Source organism: Xiphophorus maculatus, chromosome 21 (genome assembly GCF_002775205.1).
Source record: "Xiphophorus maculatus strain JP 163 A chromosome 21, X_maculatus-5.0-male, whole genome shotgun sequence".
Classification (NCBI taxonomy): domain Eukaryota; kingdom Metazoa; phylum Chordata; class Actinopteri; order Cyprinodontiformes; family Poeciliidae; genus Xiphophorus; species Xiphophorus maculatus.
Genome location: NC_036463.1, coordinates 49,485 through 65,644, shown reverse-complemented (window position 1 = coordinate 65,644; position 16,160 = coordinate 49,485). Strand labels below are relative to the sequence as shown.

Below are 16,160 nucleotides of genomic sequence, written 5' to 3'. Positions count from 1 at the left end.
ACATTACCATTTAAGGTCATAGACCAGAGCTTTACCTATTTAGGAACTGAGATTACATCTAAATACGAGGATCTTTTTAAAGCTAACTTTTCCCCTTTATTATTGCATGTTAAGGAGGACTTTGATCATTGGTTGATACTTGGCCTCTCGTTGGTTGCTCGGGTTAACTCGATCAAAATGAACATCCTTCCACGTTTTTCCTACTCATTTCAGTGCATCCCTATTTTTCTTTCACGGTCCTTTTTTAGCAAACTCTATAGTATAATTACCAAATTTCTCTGGAACGGGAAGGCCCCTCGTATGCACACTCAATTCTTACAAAGACCTAAAAGGCGTGGGGGGGTGGCCTTGCCAAATTTTAGATATTATTATTGGGCTTCAAATATTAGACTTTTTAGATATTGGCTCCAGTCAGATAGCCCTTCTTCTCCCGCTTGGCTTGTTATGGAGGCCAACTCTGTAAAACCTGTGTCTTTGGCAGCCTTACTACATTCACCATTACAGTCCTCAACTAAACCTTATACTTCTAATAAAATAGTTGATGTATCCTTTGTTGTTGTGGATGCAATTTAGACAGCATCTTGGCTTGCAATCTCTTTCTGTCTATGCTCCTTTAGCTTCAAATCATACCTTTTCGCCGTCTCTCACTGATGGTATCTTCCTGTCATGGTGGACAATAGAAATTTCAATATATTATAATACTTTTCATAATACTCAATTCATAATACTTTTGCCTCATTCCAACAAATCTCTGAAAAGTTTGATATCCCACGCCATCAATTTTTTAGATACTTGCAAGTGCGCAGCTTTGTCCACTCTACTTATTCAAATTTTCCCAACTTTCCCAGGGGTTTACCTTTAGACATTTTTCTAAAACCTACTGTCATAATGAAAGGGGCCATATCTTTTATTTACAATCAAATCATGCTTCTACGCCCACAAACCCTGAATTCCTTTAGATAACTTTGGGAGGAAGACCTTGGACAGGCCATTCCAGAGGATCTTGGACACTAATTTTGTCATTGGTGCATAAGTCCTCTATTTGTGCCAGACATAATCTAATTCAATGCAAACTTGTGTATCACACTTATTATACTAAAGCACGTCTGACCAAGTTTTACACCAACGTTTCTCCTGCCTGTGATAGATGCCAGCATTCTCCAGGAAATTTGATCCACACTATCTGGTTTTGTCCTCAGCTTTCTAACAATTGGTCCAAATGTTTTGCTATTTTGTCAGACATTTTTGACAAGAGATTGGAGCTTGACCCCTTGACTGCTTTGTTTGGAGTTGCACCTCCACAGTCCACCTTGTCCTCCTTGGCTTTCTTGACTTTTTTGGCACGGAGAGTGAATAAAATGGAAGTCACCTTAACCTCCATCATATATTCATTGGCTTCGAGATACACTGTATTTCATTAAACTTGAGAAAATCCGTTTTACTTTAAGAGGCTCTTCTACGAGATTTTTGAGTTTGAGTTTGAGTTAAGAGCCCTTAGAAACATTAATTTCCCTAATATTCCAGACTGATAAGGTGGTATGTATGTAGCTGATGTTTATTTTTCTTATCAATATCTCTTTTTCTTTCACCTTCTTTCTTGAGTTAAGTTTGACTGATATATTGACAGAAATATCCCCTGGCACCTGATTTATTCTTTTTTTTTTCTCCCTTGTTTTTGACTGTGTGTTTGTATGGGTTGAGGAAAAGAGATTTACATATATTTAGTACTGTGATCCTTTTTGTTTTATTTATTTACCTTTTGATGTATCTGTTCCTGTCTGCTAACATAGTATGTTTACTCTGACTTGATCCATTTTATGTATTTTGTGTAGGTGTATATATGTGGGTATAATTGGGTTTGTTCCAGCCCAATTATGTTTGTATGTTAAAAGTACTCTGCTAACTATATAACTATTGCATTGCCTTTACATTGTACCTCATGTTAAAGCATAAATACACAGTATATTTTTTAAAAACCAGAAGCAGGAGAAGCTAACAAACACTGAAGAGAAGAAGAGCTGCCATCGATACAGTTGCAGCTAAGCATGTTTTAATGTTACACAATACAGTTTTAGCAAGTTGCTCAAAGTCTAAACTGGTAATTTTGTGCATTTAAGGTGTAAAGTTTACCTTCGAACAAACACCCCCAAAGGAATATCAGCACCCCCTTTTGTAAAAATGTCTGCCAGCGCCCCCTGCCATCCTCTGAACGGCCCCTAGGGGGCAGTACCGCGCCCGTTGAGAAACGCTAATCTAGAAAGTCCGATTCGTTTTGGGAGTGTGAATGCAAATTTGATTTCTAATGCAGACTAAAAAAGTGAACTGCATGCTGCTGAAGACAGCTGTAGGAGATTCTGTGATTCAAAGGGGCAACGACTGCAATTTGGGATAAATAAATTTAGCTGGGTGAGATTCTCATGGCAGAGATAGAGGAGATGCTGGACCGATGCTAACAGCACAACAGGAGCTTTTTTGAGCATAGATAAAAAGGAGGAAAAAGCATTTGCATGAAAAGGAGCAAGGACACACCAAATCGTAAGGTAGTAATGAGGTTGAGCTGCAGCTTGCTTGAAGCTCAGGGCCGAGGAGTGGGTGAAGACAGAAAACTGGACCTTAATCAAGAAAGCGGTGCTTGATGATTGGAGGAGATGAGGAGAAAACCGGCACCGATAGGCTGCAATCGAGGTGCACGATGACGTGTTTGGCTGAGTAGGTGAGATGAATAGTGTCTTCCAGTTTGAATTTACGCTCAGGCCTCATTTTGCATCACTGAGTTGTCACAGAGGCACAATCTGAGCTCTGCATCTGGTTTGGGGTTGGAGCACCTGCAAATGAAAGTGATTTATGGCCACTTCTGCAAATTAGTGATCAGCAACTCATTTAGATAATTTATGGACTAGGTAAAATTTTCCAAGTCTTGTTTCCTAAGTGAACCTCCGAGCACTTGAGGAGGGAGCGGTAGAGAACGGCTGGCCAAAATTAGCGTTCATAAATTGGATCAACCTTGAGCTAAATGCTGCTTACTCCGCGGAGCACCAATGTGTAATATCCAACTTGAAAATAACTTCACTGCGGTATCAAAGCATGCGTGATCTGATCTCCAAATTATGCCATGCCTTTTCCGTGACAACTCTCACACAGACAAATACAAGTCTCATCCCCATTCATTCATTCATTCAGCCTAGTGAAGCCTAGTGTTGGTTCACACACACACACACACACCCACACACACACACACACACACATTCACACACACACATACATTTTCGACCTATCGTTCAGAACAGTATGTCTGTATGCTTTGTGTGTATGTGTGTGATATTTTATTAGTGTATATGTGCAATCTTAGTCTTTTGTGTGTGTGAGAAAGAAAAATTGTATGTGTGTGACATTTTAATAGTGTATATGTGTGCAATTTTAATATTTTGTGTGTGTATGAATCTTTAGTAGTGTGTGTGAGACAAAACATAGTTTTTGTCCTAAATGTCCCCTCATAATTCATGGCTGTACTCTAACAATCAGACCAAGTTGAATTTGTGGCTGCAATAAGTGTGTTTTGAATGTGCTCTTCAAAACAAAAGGGGGTATTCCTGTGATAAGCGGTACACTTTTTATCACCTTCCAATAGATGAAAAAACAAAAAAGGTTTGGCTGAAAAAAATCTAAACTTGAAAAGAGAACACAAAATGCTTTATGTGTACTTGTTTCATTTTACGGACAAAAAGCCAACAGATGAAAACCTGCATTGGCATCCGAAGCAATTGAGTCAATGAAGTAGCTAAATATGCAAGTGATTTATGACCATTTCTTCAAGTCATCCTCAACAGCTGCAAGTAGTGGTAAAACAATATTGCCACATTTAAGCTGTGATAGCTTGTGTTTCCACATAGTTTATAGCCTAAAACCTCTGACGAAAGCTGGTTAGTGCATTGCTAGCATGTAAACAATTAGCGTCCCAGTTTGCTGCACGGGGGTTAGTTTGTGAGGAAGTCTTTTACCCAAGTTACACCCAAAATTCATGCAAAGCTTCCTTGGGGCTAGATATAAAGTGGATAGGAACTCTGCTCCCTACAACACTGGGTGGTGGCATCAAGTGGACCACCGTCTAAAGTGACAGAGTTTAACTTCTGGTTAAACAGCCAGTGAAGCTTAAACCATAACCTTACTATTATATAGAACAGAATATTGCAATATTCACAGAGAAATTGGTGTTTGTCCTGATGATCCCATGGATTTTTCTTTGTGTGATCTGGGACTTGTCTGATATTGCCTCACCTAACAGCCTTTGTATATGACTGAGATGTAAAAAAAAATCTCAATAGTTTTACAGAATTTGTTACCTGGTTATATTTGTTATATTTATGTACATTAAAAATACTTTGACTTCTTTTTGTATTAGCATTTCATATGGATCTCTTTCACCCCAATATATTGAAAATCCAAATATGTGTATTTTATGTTTGTTGTAAATAAACTTGAAGAGGGTTCCATTTTCCTTAAGTCTGGGTTGCCATGACAATGACGGCAGATCCTGGGTTGCACAGAGGACTAAAAGTGACAACATAAGGATTCCAGGGATGGATTTTACCTTTTACTTTCATTTTATCAGTTCACTGTCACTGTTGAATCACTGTGGAATATGAAGAATCTGTCACTCTGAGGTGCAAAGGATGTTTATAAGTGTATCTTAGATCCTCTTGATATTAGAGTATTGCTGTGGGCGAGAACTCAGTGTTGAAATGTGAGTCTGTTTCAGGTTTTGCACATTAAAGCATACCTTTGTGTTAATGTGCAGACAATTCATATCAGTACTTTTAACTCTTACTTATCTTCAAGGGTTGGCATCTTTCAGCTCTGAGGAACCTGCTGCATCTACTGTTGATTGGGAGATATGCAGGAAATCCTGATTTCAGCAGATTCCACTAGTTCATTTGTTTCCATAATTTTACTACAAGGTTTTGACCGAAATTACACACCTACAAACAAGGCTTTTCTTTCATACTGGTGAGGAGGCTCAGTGGTTCAGAGCACTTTCTCATTGCTAGCAGATATGTTACACTAAAGAAAATGCAACCATTACGCTTGAATTGGCCAGACACACACAAATCTCTGTGATGGCATGTCTTTTTCACTTACTGGGCGATTCATGACTACAGTCCCAAATCATGTCCACACTTGAGTGAGCGTCAGGATTTTTGTGGTCCACAAAGTCCCTTTAAACAAATCTCCCCTTCAGGGATCAATACAGTCATTTAAAAACTTATTGTACTTTTATTTGTGTTTTCATGTATATGTTTGTGTATGTATTTATTGAATAAGAAATGTGAAAATAACACTCATGGTACACATTGCCATTGCCAGAAGTGCATATAAAACCAGAAGAAAGAGAAAAATAAAGAAAACAAGAATGTGCACTATGGCATAAATTCATATGACAATATATTGTATATTGTGATGGGTGGCAGTAACAATATGATTTGTGTAAAACTTACAATAAAAAATAAAGATCACTGAGTGGAATGTATATACTGTAACCTGCTGCATTTTTCCCCACATTTTGAACTCTGCAGCCTATGCTATGGCATGGCGGCATGCTTTTTTTCATGTTCCCAAAAACATCAACAGGAGACTAATCAAATTGATGAGTAGTTCACAGAGGTCCGATAAAACTATGCAATGAATCAAGAACACTTTCACATTTCAATGACCGGTATTGTAAATCCATCATTTGTATTCACACTCATCATGGAAAACACTTGAAAACATATGATGGAGCTTTTAATGGAAAGGTGATCAATATAGCAGTTGAAGAAGAAAATCGAGCTACTGCATGTCATCTTGACATAAATGAATTGATGGTGAGACGGTGAAGAGGCCAGCGTGATGAACTGAGTCAATGCAAAAAGATGACCAAAGCTTTCAGAGGTCATCATATAAAGATGTCCCGAACTTGAAAACCTTCTTGAAGACTGGATTGACACACAGAGAACAACTGGCTGGTTAAGCAGTAACCATGGCAACGTCCTTGTTTGAAGCAGTATAAGTATTTATAATAATAATAATAATTATATATATTTATTTAAAAGGCGCTTTGAAGATGCATAGTATCAGCTCACAAAAATGAAAATAATACATTTTAAAGAAAAAAAAAATCCAAATTAAAAAAGTAAAAAATAAAGAGTTCCTGCAAATGCCTGTTTGAACAGCAGCGCGTTCAGCCTGGATTTATAGACAGACAGAGAGTCAGAAAGTCCTTTGGGAATTTGGACATTTATTCTAAATAGTGGAATCATGTGCATGACTTATACATTTACAGAATAAAGATCCTTTCTGTCCATTAAGGCACATTCACAAAACGGACCTGGTACTGTACCGATACCGGCACAGTACCGCACGGCTCCTTCTTTAAGTTTTGCTCAGAGCTCCAGGATGATCAGTCTGGATTAATCTAAACGCTAATAAGCCATCATTAACATTTCCCAGTAGATCAATATGATCTCTGATCAATCGCTGCCTCTGAATCCTTCCATTGGTGATGTTGCGCAGCTACTTGAATACGTGTGATTGTCTACACATCCTGATCAAACCTGTTGATTATTTTTAATCAGCAGGTTTGAATTAATCTGCAGATCCAACCCTGTTTTCTTCTTTTAGTGAGAATGAAATTATCCCGCATAGAGATGCATTTCATGCGCTTCGGCACACGGACCAATGTGTTACATCTTTATGAGACAAAAACTGAGGAAAAGTACTATTTACATTAGAGTGAAGTTTTCACATCCCTTTATTTTTATTTTCTTTATTTTGTGTGCGTGTTTGGTTATTGTCTGAGGATAAATGCAGTTCACTTTCCTAGTTTACGTTTATACAATAAAATATTAAAATCATGAAAAAAACATCAGGTTTGATGCTTCTTGGTCTAAATAATTGAATGTAGTCAGATTTCAGTGTATTTAGGTGAGTTTTGATGATTTGTAGTTTGATATTGTCCACAGAAAATGTTTGAGTGACTCCCGCACATTTTCACGCCAGGGAAAAAGTGTGTGCGTATATTTACGCAAACTTTGACGCAAAGTTCCTCTTTATACGTCGACTTGTGCGTAAAATATATCGCTGCACATTTTTTGTGTGTACGCACGGTTGATACATGAGGCCCCAGATCTCTATCACAGGCCAAATTTCTATCATTTCTAGAAATTTGAAATGATAGAATGCCTTCTAGGCATTCCTTCCTAGAAGGAATGCCAACTTCTTCTAGGAAGTTGGCATTCCTAGAAGAAACCATAGCCAACTTGTCTTCTGTCAAACCTCAAGTTCCTACGGTTCTTTAACCTGGTCTGTTACACTTGCTTAAAAACTCTGCTGCCAAAATTTGTGCAGTATGTACATTGTGCCACCAGAGGCAGCAACACATTACACCATGTCTATTACAACATTAAGCAAGCATACAGAGGAGTTCCCTTTCCAGACCAGGGCCAATCAGATCTCATTTCACTGTTTCTCTTCCCTGCATACACCCCTGTCAGAAAAAATTCAGGGCCAGTACCAAAACTATTCAAACATGGCCACAAGGGGCTCTGGTTGAGCTGGAGAACTATTTCGCATGCGCATTTGCACCTTGGTCCCTGGAAAAATACACAGATGCCATACTGTGTTATATCAAAACTTGCACTGACAGCATACAAAAACAAAATCTACCCAAACTGTAAACCATGGATGACCAAGAAAGTAAAACATCTGTTGAAAGCCAGAAATGCAGCCTTCAGATTCTGGACACAGAGCCAATTACATCAGGGCACGAAGGGATCTAAGGAAAGCCTGCAAAAGCGAAATTCACATAAAAAATGAAGGACCCACTGTCTCAAAATAACTCACAGACAGTCTGGCAGGGCATATATGATCACTACATGATCACTGTAATCACATAGTGGATTTCTTTTGTTTTATTGTGGTTATTACTATTTTAGTTGTAATCCTAAAAAGCCATGAGGATCACTGACAAGAAGAAGTACTTGTTTTTCCTGCCAGAGACTGAGCTCTGTGCTCATTGTGTGAAAATGCAGATGCATAACTAAAGACAACTGATGCCACAGCCTGAGTAGCTCCTTAGGATTTATTTCCACACTAAAAGAAGCCATAAGAAACACACACATCACATTCACTTCAGTTCAAATTGCAAGCACCAATTGGTCAGTTTCTGACAAACTCACTGGATTGATATCCAGGTGTCATCATGTCAATTGAACATGTGCGCCCCACATTCATGGCAAGTAACAGAAATAATGAAACATTCCCACATCCTCCCACCCCACCGCAACAGTGTTTGATGTCCTCAGAAGCCCTGGGTTAGCAGTGAACAGCAGTGTTTTTCTCTTTTAGTCTGTGATTTGTGTTGTAAGCTGGGCTGGAAGATGCACATGGATGAAACTCCTCCCTCTTCGAAGATCAGCACAAATCATCATTCAGGGTGTTATATTGCCCTCATGAGGGCAGTTCCTGTAACATCTCTAGCCCTGATGATGTCTGTGATTGTGGAATTACTGTAAATTATTAGGTGGTGTTGTATTTATCTATTCACTTCTATTGTAATGTGTCAATTTACAATACGGCATATTATTGTGCCATTCCCCCATTAGGGAATGGACCCTAATGCTGTCCATTCTTAGAGAGGTAGAACTAAGTTCAAGTCTTGTCTTGTTCATCTGTGCTCTTTACCACTAAAGGTTCTTGCTTTTTGGAAAAAGCCGTTGAGAAAGGCAGATGACAGTGATGCCTCTGAAGTCTGGCAGCAGGAGTATTTTTAGCTGATCAGGCAGGTAGATGCAAACACATTAAAGGATTGTTCTGAGATTACAAGAAACCTAAAGCATGGGTTTTGTGGGAGTAGCTGGTAGTGTCAACATAATTTTTTTTGTGTGTTTTGAAAGAAAATGCCTCAAATCTCTGGAATCGATGGCCATATTTCCAGAAACGGCATTGCTGCAATATATTTCATATTCTGTTAGATTTGTCTACATGTGGAATAGTGGTAATAACAGCAAGAGTGTGGTGTGTTCATATTTGAGTCAATAATAACATTGTTAGATCATGTAAAATGTGGTCAATAATGGCCCTAAAATTGGACTATGATCCCCTGATGGGTAAGCAAGGCGTTACCAGAGCTGCAGTTGGGGTCATGGTGACTGACTGCAGAGTAAGCTGTTACTCTGCTAATGAAGACCGAACTTTAAAAAAAATGAAACCCTCGCATAATTAAGAAATCAAAGAGGTACTGGAAGCATTGGCTCTCATCTTAGTGCTATTTGTTTTAATATCACTTGTCATTTAATTTACTGTATTTAATGCATGGAGCTACAGTGGTTCTTTATTATCACCAAAAGTCCTGCCTGTAAGCTGTATTTCAATTCAGTTCAGTTTATTTATGTAGCGCCAATTCACAACTGTCTGTTTGTTGAGACTTTTTTGTGAAGTCCCAAAACATTGTGATGGGTTTTGTTTATTTTCCCCTTTAACAACTCGAACACACTGAACTGATGGTGGTTGTCAAAGGAGGCGGAGCTCAGTAATTGACTGCCAATATAGGTGTCGGCAGAGACAGATTGAGGCCAAATAAAAGGAGCTGGGGTGGAAGAGGTGTACTGATTTGATGGGCTACTGAGACATATGTGCTCCAGAGTGAGGAACGAACGCCTGGTGTAGAGTCCCGGAAGGTGGACAGAAAGCCCAGCACAGAAGATTAGCGCAGAGGGAAACCTCTGCCTGCGCCTGTGAGTAGCGCTCTGTCTTTTCTAGCTGGATCGGGCTGAAAAGGGCATGGCATGCTAGAGGAGCGAAGCAGTGCTGGAGCTTTTCTAGAGTCAGCTGTATGCTGGCAAAGAGGAGTACACTGCAGATAGTTCACCTCCACCAGACGCGACGCAGCACAGCAAGTGGGACCCAATCTGTGGCTCTTGTTACTAAAAGTGGCCACTCAACTGGGGACTTTAAAGTCAATTGTTAGATTCTGGATTCTAATCCAGTATCTGAAGAAAGGAAAAACTGAGTTCATCATAAAGGTGAAGGTTAAACACCAAGTTAAAAACTATTTTTAGCTTGGTATTTCCTTGGGTATTTGAGTTGTTTGCTTCCCCTTGTATCTAGAACTGGGTTTGAGACCATTCTTGCCACAGTAGCACTGTTGCCTTCCAGCAAGAAGGTTTTGGGTTGAAAATCCTGTCCTTGGGTCTTTTTTTGAGTGGAGTTTGAATGTTCTCTCTCTGTAGGCAGGGATTCTTTGTGTTGGATTCCATTTTGGTTCAAGGACTATTTATACACTACTAAGTGCATCTTCAAGCATTCCTTGTGCTGGAAACACCACTGTTGGAGACAATACTGCCAAGTTCCCACCCTGCATAGATTAGAATTAATCGCCACTACAAAAGCAAGACCTGAATCCCAAAGCCCTGTCTTGGGAGTAAACCTCCAACAGAAACACAATAACTCTAAACTTATTTCTCTTAACCTGCTGGCCAGGAAGAACATTTGTTTCAAAAGCTTTGACGTCTTCACAGGAGAACTTCTAGAAAGTGGTCCGCTTTCCCCATGTTTCTGCATTCCCATAGAGACGCAAAAGGTCTTTTGACACTTCTGTCTACAGAGGCCTGCCGTGGCACGGGGCTGGTTTGCATGCATTTATTTTTTTACTTTCTGTTTTAATAGAATGGTGGGTGGACTCTTGCCTGGTCACCTGCATTTCCAGCTACCTTACCAACAGACCACATATCGTCAGGATGAATAACATCACTTCTGACACTGCTCAACTAGAGAGGAAGACGCTCACCGCTAGATCTGTACAGCGGGATTTTGTCTTTATTGATCGTTTAAAACTAGTAAAAATCAAAGAAACTACATAAAACAGCGATCAAAGTTTGCCCCAGTGGCGCAGATCGTATAATAGGAACTGGATCGGAGTTTGCACCCAGGAAAGGCCGCCCGGTGCAAGAGGATGCCGCCAGTGCGAGAAGACGCCACCGAGGGGAAAGAAAGACTCTCTCGGTGAGATCTGGACATTACTTTTCTTTTTGGGGATTTTTGGTGGTACCACTCTTTTTTCTTACCTTTTTTGGGGGGTTTTGACGTTTGGGATTTTCATTTTGGATCAGGACTTTGGATTACAACGGGGAAATATTTCCAGGACTTTGGTTTTTTCGAGGATATGGAACTCCTTTGTTGACATCACTTGAACCACATACAAAGAAGCAGGAGCAGTGTTGTTGTCAAGGGTAATGTTGAGGAAAAATTATTATTTTTAGTGCTTAATACAGTTAATCTTACGGCATGTGTAAAAGGTATACTCAACACTCTTATTTTGAACAAATTTCTTTATTTTGAACAGGTTTGTGTTAAGGATTTCAAATTAAGCCAGATGGGCAAGCACCCAGAGCACAGGAGGCCATAAATTTAGCATTTCCTGCAGGGCAATAAATTGAGCTTGGGGGAGAGAGGCCTGTTCTGTTCACAGCAGATCGGAGGCCTGCCGGAGGCCAGCATCTGGGATGGTGTGAAGTCTTATCTCATGTTTTTTTTCTTTGCTCGAATGACCGTAGAATCACAGGGGGTCAGGGCGCAGGGCTCTTTTGTTTTACCAGAGACCAGATGGCCCTTTGATCTTTGCCGTAAATTAGGGGGAGTTCCTAAGTTTCTCTGAGTGCCTAAGGGAGTTTCCAGTTGGTCAACTAGAGGAACGCCTTAACTGCATATATTAAAAAGACAAGACACACCTTTAGTATAAGACTTAGTGTCAGGAGTAAAAATTCAGAAAGCTGCCACTATTTTGCTTTTTTGCATCAGCTAACCCTAACCCAAAGACGCGCCTTTGCCTTTTCTTTGTTTTTTTCTTTCTCTATTTTTCCTGTCTCAAGGTAATGAATGAATATCTCTGTTTCTCTGTAGCTTTGTATGGGATTAAACTCTGTGATTTTGTGACGTCAACGCGCATTGTTGTTGTTTCCCTGCTCGCTGCACGCCGCCCGCTGAGAGGACCCGGAAGTAAGGAAGAGAGAGCTAAACGTTTTGTCCAAAGTTAATTTTAAATTATTCTTCCTTAATAATAACTGTCAAGAGAAGTGGAGTTTTGATGACTACACTGAGCCCTCTGTGACAACTGAGGATGAAGAATCTGCATCTTCACATCCCAGACGAACCTCTTCTCTTTCCAGGGGATGAGGACGGCGAACTGCAGGAGGGTGATGGACTCCCAGCATGTGAAAGGTCTGACCTCGTGGAGGGGGTGTCAAGAAAATCCGAGCTCATCCCACTTCCCCATGCTGGAGATTTTAGTTTAACAGTAATAATAAATAAAGTTATCTTTAAAATGAATCACTCAAGTGACATCAAGGCCCAACAGTAGACTTAAGTGTCAATAAAGTTAGTTTAACAGTAATAATAAATAAAGTTATCTTTAAAATGAATCACTCAAGTGATATCTAGGCCCAACAGTAGACTTAAGTGTCAATAAAATAAATCTGGTTGTGTGTGTTGTTTTTGTCTCATGCAAACTTTGCTTTAATTCTACTTTTCTCTATTTAATCATAAGAAATCATAGTCAGACAGAGAGAGTCATGAAACAGGAAAAGCAGGTTTCCTGGAAAAAGAGGAAGTTTCCAGCCTGCAGATTCATAAAAATAGATGAGACTATTTCTTATTTTAAAGCATGAAAGTTTAAAGAATTAAATCTAAACATTTTGGTAATTTGATAAGATTCAAAGTAAAATACTTATATTAATATTGTAGTAAATAATTAGAATCATGTATTATTCTTTTGGTTTCTTTTCAGAAAAACATCTGTAATAACTCACATTAAGATTATAATAAGTATAATTAATAAGTTATGGTTATAAAATCATAAATGAATGATAAATCAGGGAAGCTGAAGAAAATAAATGTGATATAAGTTATGGTTATAAAATTATAAATGAATGCTAAAATCAGAGAAGCTAAAGAAAATAAAAGTGATATAAATGTGATTTTGACATTGAACTTGAAATGGTGTAACTGCAATTAAACATCACTGATATGTTGGAGGTAGATGGTAGGTGAAAGGTGAAAGGAAGGGAAAAAGGGGAACTAACAGGAGAGCAGAGATGATCAACGCCTTATTTAGGTAAAAGGTTGTGCAGGCAATGGACATAGGAGGTTGAGCAACCCTGAGACATTAGCACAGACATCAGGACATAATGTCTGTAAGACAGTGATGGATATGAGATCAGCAGTCAGCCAATGAAACAAGCCCAGCAACAGTGCTAGCCAAAGAAACCCTATAAAAGGTGAGTGCAAAAGAGGAACCGTTCGTTGGATCCTCCGGGCAGCTTCGAGCCAAGATCGAGATGGACAAAGAACTCTGCAGCTGAAGAAGAGCCGGGGCCACGGAGCCGAAGACTGTCCGGCCATGGGGACCAACCCGTCAGCCCTACAACCTGTGGCTTCAAATCGCACTTCTCTCATCGGCTGGGTTCAGACCCCAAAGACAAAGATGAAGACAAAGGCAAAGACAAAGAAGAAGAACTGGTGCCTTCCTTCCTGCCAGCACCAAGTCCTGTGTGACCTCACCATCCATGCGGAGAGGAGGCTCATCAGACCTACAGAGATTCCTGCCTTCGCTGATCAACATCTTCCTCCTGCTGCAACACCTTCTTCATCATCAGACCTGCGGAGATCCTGGCCTTCATCGATCGGCGTCTTCCTCCTGCTGCAACACCTTCTTCATCATCAGACCTGCGGAGATCCTGGCCTTCATCGATCGGCGTCTTCCTCCTGCTGCAGCACCTTCTTCGTCGTCGTGCCAGGTCTGGGGTTCGAGGCGCCAGGCTCCGTCCGTCTCTCTCAAAGGTTCCTTTTTTAGTTTTCAGTGTCAGCAGTAGGGAAAGATAGACTAGATGATTGATTTTACTTATTTGATTATTTCTGCTACTGAATTAAGCTGTACTGACCCTTGCAAAAATGCCTTACTAATAAAATATTTAGCATAAAGAAAATCTAAAAGATGTTGTGGACATTCAGTTAATGAGTCACCTTAAAGTTCTTTGATGGTTGTAAAATAGCTGTGATGTTTGATTCTGGAGAGGAAAAAGTTTAAAATGTTTTTAAGTTGCTGGTAGCCCAAATTTAAAACGTCATCCTTGGGACTCGCCCGAGTCACTAAAACCTACCTGGTTCAATAACAAATGCAAGTTGTAAAATAAGAGAACGAGCGACCGTTAACAGGTGTGCTCTGTGAAACTAGTTGGCTGTAGGCTGCTCAGTCTGGCTAATTCACAGAGGGAAGAAGGGTGAGACACCTGGATGTAGGCCGTTAAAAATCAGGTGAATCGTTTCTCGAAACCAGCTTAAACAGAGTTTACTTCAGTTCTGGACAGGGTAAATCCCGGCAGATTTAGGAAACTCAATTAACCCGTTAGATGGAGAGCTGGTAGCACATCTCCCCTCTCAGAAGAGGAAGCAGAGAGTGAGACAGTAGAGACAGAAAGGAGGGGGGGGGTTGCTCATTTTTCATGTTTCTGCTGTCTCAGAACCTTGATGATAACAATAATGGAAACATATACAGAAAACAATAGGGTTCCCTGTTTTGCTGGTAGCAGTAGAATGACCATGCCTTTCATTGGCCGTCTGCTCGCTCCCGCAGGCTCGGAACCCTAATGAACCTTGTAATCAATTGTAGCTATATAAAATAATGTTTTTTGGTCATAGTATGATTTCTATACTGCTTTGTATTCCATAATATGATTTGATTATATTATTTATGTTTTGTGTCGTTTGACTTTCACACTTTTTTGCAGTAAATCCTCTTCAGTTGCAGCAGCGGAAGAAAGTGGTGCAAGACATAGTTTAGCTATTTGGATCCTTGTTCACATTGGGTGCATTTGCACCCACTATGCAAATATACATTGGTGCAGGACTGTCCTGCATTTGAAAGCTCTTGGAGCAGAAGAAATTCCTGAAGAATTGCCTACTCAGTCAATGTGCATAGTTCTCCGGTGAAGCAAAGGTCAAGGCAAGAGCAGGAGTGGTGAGATTTGACGGGGGGGGAAGGTGCAATGGGGCAAAGAGCCCATTATGACTGATTGCAGTTCTAGTTTCTCCTGTTTTTTTCTACATGTACAAAAATAGAAAAGATGCCTAAAATTTAAGGTTCTCTTAAGTCAACCCTAACCCTAACCCAGTTTGTGCTAAAATTCTCAAAATAAAACCAAATAACCAAACTTGCTTCTCCTTTATAATGGATTTTTTTATGCTGTTCTATTGAAGTATACATGTAGAAAACAGCATTAAACATTAAGAGCACATATTATCTACCACAGTGCCACCTACTTGTGTATGTACCTGAATATTTATACTTAAGCAGCAGTATAAATATTCTGTCATTATTGAAGCTGGATACCAAATAAAAGTTGTAATGAGTTACAGTTGGTAGGCTGCAGTAGTTTTTTTCAGTGGATAATAATAATAATAATAATAATAATAATAATAATAATAATAATTAATAATAATAATAAAGACCAAAAACAATAGGGTTTCCTGCTCTGGGCTTCTGTGGGCTCAGAACCCCATATAATGGAAAAATGGAGTAAAAACAACATGGTTCCCTTCTCCACTGGGAGCAGGTAAACAGCCACACCCTCAGTTGGTCGCCCGTTCGCTCACATTCCCTAATAATACAACAGAAACTCATAACACAATCAAAAGCTTTTCCCTTTGTTTGTTTGATTGAAAGTGAAATCAATGGTTGTTTGACACAACTGTTTTCATAAAGGTGATTCTTTATAATATAAAGTGGCTTATAAAACAAGAACCATGTACATTTGTCTTTTTTTTTTTTTTTTTTTTTTTACCAGAAGCTGAAATAAGTTTGATAAATGTATGTAAATGTATTTGTTTTAAATGCTGGTATTGGGACATTTTGATACCTAAAATGGTCAAATATATATGTAAAGTAATATTTATTTAAAGCCTTGAATAGTATGGAATTCTGTCAAGAAATGTGTGTGGACCCTGAAATAGAGATAATTATATTTATATTAATTTACATGAGAGTATAACTTGCATTGTAAAAACAACAAGCTCAATACTTTTTTATCTATATAATTTTCACATTTATTTATAAATTCTGAAATTTCTTTGGATAA

General features: G+C 39.3%; 1 protein-coding gene across 5 annotated transcripts in view; it reads left to right on the top strand.

The window, feature by feature from the left end:
- Positions 1-16,160, top strand: part of arhgef4 (Rho guanine nucleotide exchange factor 4) — a 91,776-nt gene that overhangs the window by 43,453 nt on the left and 32,163 nt on the right. The gene's annotated exons all lie outside the window — the stretch shown is intronic.